At 39.8% G+C, this 9,606-nt stretch overlaps 1 long non-coding RNA gene across 1 annotated transcript; it reads left to right on the forward strand.

The window, feature by feature from the left end:
• Window positions 1-7,784: 7,784 nt before the first annotated feature.
• On the forward strand, window positions 7,785-9,340 carry LOC139838583 (uncharacterized). The gene is made up of 3 exons (XR_011755995.1): window positions 7,785-8,362; window positions 8,446-8,666; window positions 8,777-9,340. It is a non-coding gene; the product is annotated as an uncharacterized lncRNA (long non-coding RNA).
• Window positions 9,341-9,606: the final 266 nt, after the last annotated feature.

The raw sequence follows: 9,606 nt of genomic DNA on the forward strand, positions 1-9,606 counted from the left end.
ATTAGTTCAAATTATTCATCATTATTCAAGGTTTATGAGTAGTTCCCACATATCTACCTTATTCCATATTGTATTCCAAATTGTATGAATCGTCAACTTACCCGTTGTTTGGTACTACCCAAAATTGACATAATTTGTACCAACCACGTACCTCTAGTATTTTGTACAACGCCGACTTGACGCAAATGTGTCGACGGAGGTCGGTCGGGTAAAACGCCACAAAGAAGATGAGTATTAGTGATCTTTTAGGACTAGTAGATTTTGTTCAATAAACTTGCATAAAGTTTTTAAATTAAAAACAAAAGAAACAAATGAAAAATCAGGCCATTATTATTTATTTAGCCAATGTTAATAATTATAAAATTGTAAAATGGCACCCATAATTATAAAATTGTAAAACAAAACAAACAAATTGTAAAATGGCACACAAATTGTAAAATGGCACACAAAACAAACAAACAAAACAAACAAATTGTAATTATTTAGCCAATGTTAATAATTATTATTAATAAAAAATCAGGGATCATTGAAAAAATCAGGCATATTAATCAAACATGTGTTTAAAAACCAGGTTAGTTGAAAAATCAGACATAAATAAAATCATTGAAAAATCAGGCGCCATCAGACACATTAAAAATCAGGGTCCAATCGCGTATCCTCCACGCGCTCACTCCATCCAATCGCGCCCACTCCACGCGCTCCAATCGCGCTCGCCGTCGCCGCGCCTCGCGCTCCATCGCCGTCGCCGCGCCTCACCGTCGACAGCCCAGCCGCGCCTCGCCGTCGCAGTCGAGGTGGTCCTCGCCATCGCCGTCGACGCGCCACGCGCTCCATCGCCGTCGCCGCGCCTCACCGTCGAGGGCCCAGCCGCGCCTCGCCTGCCTAGGTCGTCGAGGTTCCCGGTGTGTGCCTCCCTTTCTCCCTGCGTGCAAGGTTAGCTTTGAAGGTCCCTTTCTCCCGCACTAAATTCAGAGGCTAAATTCAGAGGCTGCCGCACGTAGATCTGTGTCGTAGTCAGTTCATGAATCAAGCCGGTTGCGTAATCTCTATTCTGCTCAAATTAATTCAGCCTCATCAGAAACCGCAGCCGAATGCTTCCCACTTACGGGCTAATACAGTTTGTTTGTGGTTACTTAACTGATCCACTGCAAAAAAAAAAAGGCAAAGTAACTAAGTGTTTAGTTGGATTTGTTCTAACTAAGTGTTTTTTGTTTGCAAATGGCTGTGGGGGTAGGATTCATGAGAGCCACACATGCATAAATAAATTTGGCTAGCCAAACACTGAAATGGCAAAGCAACTTTTTAAATAGCAATGTAAAAAAATGCTGGGTAGGCAAACACGATTATTCATTTTATTGTTTAGTTGGATTTGTTTTCCTTTTTTAGAGCAACATGCATACGTTAACAAACTCAATGTTCCCTAGGTCGTCGCCTGGAACCCGCTCCTCCTCGTGAATGGATTCGCGCCGCTCGTTCTCACCCGCCCTGCAACATATGTAACAGGCGAGAGTAGCAACGGTAGTGAGAATTTCCTTCCCAGATCCTGCTATTTCATGAGTTCCCTGCTATTTCATGACTTCCCTGGAATTTGCTGCTGCTTACTGTTGCTTGATGAGTTCCCTGCTATTGTTGATTGATGTTGCTGTTGCTATTTCATGAGTTCTCAACGAATTGGCATTACAATTGTACTACTAAATTGATTGAAGTGTTGGATTCCAGTAGATGAAAGTTTTAGCTAACATAGACTTGTATTGCGTGTATATCTGAAGATTAGTAGTTTGTTGTCTGCTTAATTAGGTAAATTAACGACGGTAGTATGGGATTATGCAGGTTCTGTTTGATTGTCTGCTTAATTAGTTAACTGATTGGCCATTATGGATAAGCAGTGGATGAGAGCACCCAGATCCACAGCTGAATATGCTGCTGGGGTTACAAAGTTTTTGCAATTTGCTGCTGAAAATGCTGGAATGGTTAACAGAGTACTTTGCCCCTGTAAAACATGTGCAAATAGGTTTTGGAATAATAGAAGCCTGGTTAGTGAACACCTGGTATGTAATGGTTTCATGCATGGTTACTCAACTTGGGCTCTACACGGAGAAGCTTTTGCGGACCCTGACAACATTAGTTTACCTCAACCTGGAGCTGCTGCAGTTGACACAAACAGTGATCATGAAGAACATGCTGACAATGATGAGATGGACCAAATGTTGCTCGATGGCTTCGGAATGTATGACACTGGAAGTTTAGGACTGGATGAAGATGGGGAAGCAGAAGATGAAGATTCAGAGGCTAATGATAGTGATTTCGATGTTGATGAAGAAGCATACAAAAAACTAGTAGAAGATGGCAGCAAAGAATTATTCCCCGGCTGCAAAAAAATTTCAAAACTACAATTCCTAGTTAGGTTATTAAACTTGAAGAATACCTGGAAAGTGCCTAATACATGCTACGATGAAATTTTGGCATTGTTTAAAGATGCACTACCAGAAGGCCACACCCTGCCAAAAAAATTTCATGCATCCAAGAGGTACATAAAAGATGTTGGCATTGGGTATGAGAGTATTGACGCATGTGAACATGACTGCATCATGTTTAGGGGAGAATACTCTGACCTCCAAGAGTGCCCAGTGTGCAAGACTAGTAGATGGAAGAGTGTGAACACAGGGGTAGATGGAAAAAGGGTGTACAAGGTTCCTCAGAAGGTTATTAGACACTTCAAATTGAAGCCTAGGGCTAGAAGGCTATTCATGAGTTCAAAAACATCACCATACATGACTTGGCACAATGATGGTAGAACTAAAGATAGAATGATGAGGCATCCAGCAGATTCTCCAGCATGGAAATCATTTGACTCCAACCACCAGTTGTTCAGTAATGATCCAAGGAATATAAGATTTGCTCTGGCAACAGATGGATTTAATCCCTTTCGTAACATGAACTTGTCCTATAGCATTTGGCCTATTTTTCTCATTCCACTCAATCTGCCTCCTTGGATCTGTATGAAGGAATCCAATTTCATACTGAGTGTAATAGTGCCTGGAAGGAAGGGTCCTGGAAAGGAAATGGATGTATACTTGCAGCTAACCATTGATGATCTCCAAGAATTTTGGAAACCAGGAGTGTGGACACATGATGCACGTACTGGGGAGAGATTTCTGTTGCGTGCTGCGTTGCTTTGGACTATTACTGACTGGCTCGGAAGAGGCTGCATAAGTGGTGAGAGCTTGAACATTTGCTCTCACTGTCTACTAAACACATGCAGAAGGTATTTGAAGCATGGGCGCAAGTCATGCTTCTTAGGGCACAGAAGATTCCTAGATGATAATCATGTGTACAGGTTAGATGCAGCTTCTTTTAATGGAAAGACTGAGTTCAGACAACCTCCAAAGCAACCATCCGGAAAAGAAATATCTGTTATGACTGCATGTCTGCATACAGATTATGGTAAGTTGCAGAAACAAAAAAGGGGAGACAGGAAAAGGAAGAAAATGTCCGACGAAGATGAAAATGTTGACATTTATGTTCACCCTGTCGAAGCAACATTTAAAAAGAGAAGTGTGTTCTTCCAATTAGAATATTGGGACAAACTTCTTGTCAGAAACAATCTGGACATTTTGCATATTGAAAAAAATACATTTGACAACATAGTAAATACCATACTTGATGTAGATAAGAGATCAAAAGATGGTTTAAATGCTAGAAAGGACCTTGAGGCTATGAAAATAAGGACTGATCTACATGCTGATACGACCGGACCTAAACCTACACTCCCTAAAGCAATTTATCAGATGAATACCGATGGAAAACATATTTTCTGCATGGTTATCAAGTATGCTAGATTTCCTGATGGGTATGCATCCAATCTTTATCCCAAGGTGCACTTAGATACTAAGAAGTTAGTTGGCTTGAAAAGCCATGATTGTCATATTATTATGCAAGATTTGATGCCTTTGGCGCTATGTAGATCTTTGCCTGAGACTGTATCTATACCACTGATAAGGCTATGCAAGTACTTCAAGGTGTTGTACGGAAAGGTGATAGATGTCAAGGAAATTGAAGAATGGGAAGATGAAATTGTTCTGATTTTGTGCCAGTTGGAGATGATATTTCCCCCTTCATTCTTCGACATAATGGTCCATCTAACTATGCACCTTGCAGCTGAAGTAAGAATAGCCGGGCCAGTGCATTACAGGGGCATGTGGTCACCAGAGAGGTTTATGGGTAAAGTTAAAAACATGGTTGGGACCACAAGCCACCCAGAAGGCTCAATTGCGGAAAGTTACCAGTTGGATGAAAGTCTGACTTTCTGTTCAAGATATCTGCATGATTGTACTACCAAGCTTACTAGAGCGCCAAGGCATAATGAAAACCCTGGTCCTTCAACTGCTGGGGAATCCTACCTGACAACAATCGGCAAGCCTCTGTCAGCCTTTGCCGTAACTCAACTGGATTTCGTTTCATGGACACAAGCTGCAAGATGTGTACTTGTATGCTATCCAAAAATTACAGCATATGCCGAGTGAGTTTTTGTCCTATCTTTTCTACTAGCAAAATACCATACATGGCTCTAAACCCGTTTAAATCGTGTAGGGAGCACAAAAAATACATTTCACTTGGTAGAAGGAAATCAAAGAGAGAGATTGAAAATGCTCATCACAGAACATTCCATACTTGGTTTGTTGAGCATGTAAGACTTTCAATCTATAAATTATAGAATGAGAATTTACTATATATATTAATATATGCCACTGTCATTTTTACATTCTTGTGTGTTCTTTTAGGTACAAAAACTCAGAGAATAGGGAATTAATCTGCCTCGTGATGTCATTACATTATCTCAACAACCATATATGATGGCCCGAAGATACAATAGCTATTTTATTAATGGCTGCACATATCATACCCATTCGTATGGTGTAGGCAAATCTACCCAGTGTGATGGTGTTGCTGTTGTTGCAAGCACTAGTAGTTTTTCTAGTGCGAAAGATGATAATCCAGCAGTAGGAGATGTCTTATACTATGGTAGAATTACTGATATCATAGAGCTGAACTATTCAAACGAAGTACATGTGGTCCTTTTCAAATGTGATTGGGTAAAAAAAATGGAGTGAGGGAATTAGACAACTTTGGTATAACAGAGGTTAACTTTGATCATATTTATAATTCCCAGGACATACATTCTGAACCTTTCATTCTAGCTAGTCAAGCCAAACAGGTGTATTATGTAAATGACCCTGTAGATACTGATTGGAATGCGGTTGTTTTTCCTACAACAAGAGATTATTATGATATGGAACCTGACCAGAACAGTGTGAGTGTAATTGGAAGTATGCTTTCATCATCATTAAATTAATTGAGGTGAAATAAAAAATCTTGTTCTTATTTCAGGAGCAGTGATGAATGGAAGACAAGATTGGAGGAACAAGATTCTTGCCTTACCGGATGCAGAGATGGAAGCATCTGAATATGAGAGAATAAGTCTACTAAAAGACGAGAAGTTAAGAAAGATATATTATGAGCATTTAGAAGTAAGTTTTAATGTTAAATTCACTAAACATTGCAAATGCTAGCAATGTTTGAAAATATTATATGCATTTGTAGTCTGCATCAGTGATGAATGTTAAAGTTTGATCAATTTAACATATTACTTGTGAATTTGTAGTCTGCCCGGGTTTATGATTCAGACGATGATGATGAAGAATCAGACGATGACGATGAAGAACGTGACAAAGAAGATGATGCCTCGGATGATGAGACAGGGGATGAGGCAAGATCTGAAAATGAAACCAGAGATGAGAATGAAGTACATAACATTGCTGGTGATCATGCACAAGTACATCATCAAGGTACGAAATACGATTGCATCTAAAATGAAAAAATGAAACTGCAACTGAACAAATAATCTTTACCTTGCTCTTGATTAAAAATGAAGTTGCAGGTCAGGAAGAGAAAAGTACAAGAGGACCTACCAACATGAAAAGGTTCTGGGCAAAGCATGGGCCTAACAACAAGGTGCAACAGCAGTTTAACCATTTGGGACAGCCCTGTGGTGTTAAGACATCCAAGCTATCAAACTTCATGAGTAGTTTGGTAAAAGGAAAAGACGTCTCTCTTGGTGCCAATACTTGGAGGGATGTGCCAGACTGTGAGAAAAATAAATTGTGGATGACACTGAAGGTAACAATCATGATTGGGATTCATTCATTCATGTGCAACTTCATAAGACAGTATTCATGTGTAAAAGGAAATTGCTCTAACCTTCTGCTTGTCAGGCTTACTTCAACCTTTCTGAAGAAAACAAGTACTGGGTAATGAAATCAGCAGCAAAAAAGTGGAGATCATTCAAGTACTACTTGAAGATTACATTTTATGATGCAAGATTGACTTTGAAACAAAATATTGCAAATGGCTGTGGGGGTAGGATTCATGAGAACCGGTGGGAGAAGCTATGCAAGTATTGGCGAAAGGAAAAGACAATGGTCAGTTCTGATGTATTACTACATGCTTATTTAACTTGTTCACATGTGCTTGTCCATGGACTTACATAATCTTACAGGCAATGTCGGCAGTAAATAAAGCAACAAGGGCAAATCAGAACAATGCTCGACATACTGCTGGTACTAGGAGCTTCGCAATTGTGCATGAACAGGAGGTAGGTTTCCTGGTTATGGTATGTGTGCTTTTTGGTGGTATAGTTGATCCATACATGTGTGCAATTTCCCAGCAAGTATGGACTATTACTGATAAGCAATTTCCATATAATTGTGTGCAATCTGAGAAGCAATTTTCATTTGAAGTTGTTGTCCTGTGCAAATTACAGGAAATTAAGCAAGGACAACCTGTATCTAGGTCTCAACTGTACCGTATTGTCCATACAAACAAAGATGGACTTCCAGTAGACGATTATTCTGCAGCTAAAATTGTATGTACCATTCTCTTGTGTATACAACTGATAGCATTGTTGGCTGACAAGAAATTTTTAAAAAGTGTCGTTGCGTGCTTCGGTTGACAGGAGGAGATAACTGCTGCTTTCCATGTGAAACCATCACTGATCCGTGAAGAACACGGAGAAGGAGATCTATATTCTCACATCTTCCCAAATCCCAGCAAGTCAAGAATGCATGGATTCGGGCTAGTGGTTGGTGGAAAGTCAAGTGTACTGCTAAGTGAAGCTGTATCTGCATTTAGAGATTCAAAAGAAGAGAACCTGCAACTCAGAGGCCTGGTACAAACACTACTGGCAAGCCAGGCAGCTCTAACAGAGAGGAGTCAACTAATAGAAGATAAATTGAACTCATTCATAGCAACTCAAGAGCTGAAATCCACCTCTACAGCACAAGAAGAGGCAACCATTGCCGAGCAAATGTTGCCCGAGACTGAGCAAGTGGAAGCAACTGAAGGAGCAACAGCAGCATCCATAAAAAGGTGCAGACAAGCAACTGAAGATAACAAAGATGAAGCAATCCGAGGAGGCAAGCACTTGAAGCAAACAGAGGAATCAATCAGAGGAGCCAAGCACTTGAAACAAGCAGCTCAAGCAAGCCAAGGAGAAAAGTACTCGCAGCAAACAAATGCAGCAAGCCAACTTCTAGGGAAGCAGTTGAAGCACTCGTTCATATCAACTCAAGAGCTGAAATCCACCTCTACAGCACAAGAAGAGGCAACCATTGCCGAGCAAATGTTTCCCGAGACTGAGCAAGTGGAAGCAACTGAAGGAGCAGCATCAGCATCAATAAAAAGGTGCAGACAAGCAACTGAAGCTAACAAAGATGAAGCAATCCGAGGAGGCAAGCACTCGCAGCAAACAAATGCAGCAAGCCAACCGAAACAAACCGTCAAGGAAAGCACTGAAATAAAGTTACCAGGAACCATAGAAAAGAGCAACAAAGCTGGCCTAAACAAGAGGAGAGCAGTAGAAGCAAAAGGACCTACAGAAATAACTGAATCAAGTCAAGTCAGAGGAACAGCAGCAAGTATTCAGTACATGGAATCAAGCAAAGCAACAACAAAAGAAGCAACAACACTACCCAAGAAAAAGAAAAGGAGTGCAGCTGACTCCTTCAAGTCAACAACAACTGATTGCTTGAAGATAACAGGAGAAGCATATACACAAGTAGATGAAACAAGCCAAGAAGCAACAGCACCACCCAAGACTAAGAAACTGCAGAATATCATTGATTCTCAAGTTGGGGAACTACAATGTGTGGTTGCACCAGACTGTGCAAAACCAAAACCCAAGACATCATACAAGAAGTTGTTAGAAGGCTGCGAAGAATCGATCAAAATTAAGGAAGAGAAGGTAGAAGAAATCATTGCAAGTAAGAAGCAGAAAGCTTGGTTTCCACCAAGAAAAGCAATGAAGGTAAGCTTACAATATTAAAACTTGAAATTATTGAGTAGTACTTGATATGAGTATAGATAGTTATGTTTTATCTTAATGGTCAGGTTGACAAAATCAAAACAGGGATGGAAGTGGGATTGACCTCACCAAACAGCTTACAGTTGGTTGCACTAGGAACAGTACAAGATGTAGAAAGCGAAGAATTTGTTGAAGTTCTTGTTAACATTGTTTACAAGAAAACCACAGTACTGCCTAAAGCTAAAGGCAGGATAAAAAAATGTAGGACAAGCTGAAGCGCACTGCATACGTTGGCCAAAAAAAACATGTAGGTGACAATGACTGCACTAAAATATTCTTTTCACATCTAAATGCTGCCATGACACATTTACAAAATTATGGCTGACAAACTTTTAGCTATCTGACATTGACTTGCAGCTGACAGAGCTAGAACTGGATAGCATAAATAAAGAAGTTGTGAGAAAGGTGGAGAAAGAGCTGTGGGAAAATGACCCTCGAGATGTGAAGTGCAAGAAGAGGAGAAGTAGTAAACCACAAGGTACAAATGTCACTTAACTATTAGTAGATTTGTGCACATACCATGACCATCTAAAACAATGCTATGCAGAATATTAGCCCTGCTATTATCTCCTAGATAATTTTCACTGCATTATTTTTGAACCTTGCTTTGACTTCTTGCTTTGTCATTATTGATTCCTGATTTCCCCCTCATAATTTATCTGCTGCATGCCAATTATCTATGCATTTACCTGGTACCTGTCCCACATGTCACATGTGAATAGTTACAGCCTGTTACAGACAACCAAACTTGATAATCAGTCTTATTACCCTTATCATGCCCAACATCACTACCCTTGCTCTACATATTTCATAAAGTTAATAAATAGAAATGGTCCAAGTGTGCAAACTACAACAAATGGATGTAACAGTCATTGGCCAAGGTTCAGAGGAGGGGCCCATCACATGCATCAATGAATATATAAATACCACTTCTTAGTATATATAGGCGTAGTACAGATATACGTGGAGTTTATAAGTCTTTCAGACCAGAAAGATTCAGTTTATTCTTTTAGTTTAGCATTCATAATCTAGAAAACATACCTAACCATATTGAAAAAAATACATTGTTGCTCTGGTTCAAGTATGGTATTTACTATGTTGTCAAATGTATTTGTTTCAATATGCATAATGTCCAGATTGTTTCTGACAAGAAAGATTCAGTTTATTCTTTTATGCTCTATTGCACG

Source organism: Lolium perenne, chromosome 1 (assembly GCF_019359855.2).
Source record: "Lolium perenne isolate Kyuss_39 chromosome 1, Kyuss_2.0, whole genome shotgun sequence".
Lineage (NCBI taxonomy): Eukaryota > Viridiplantae > Streptophyta > Magnoliopsida > Poales > Poaceae > Lolium > Lolium perenne.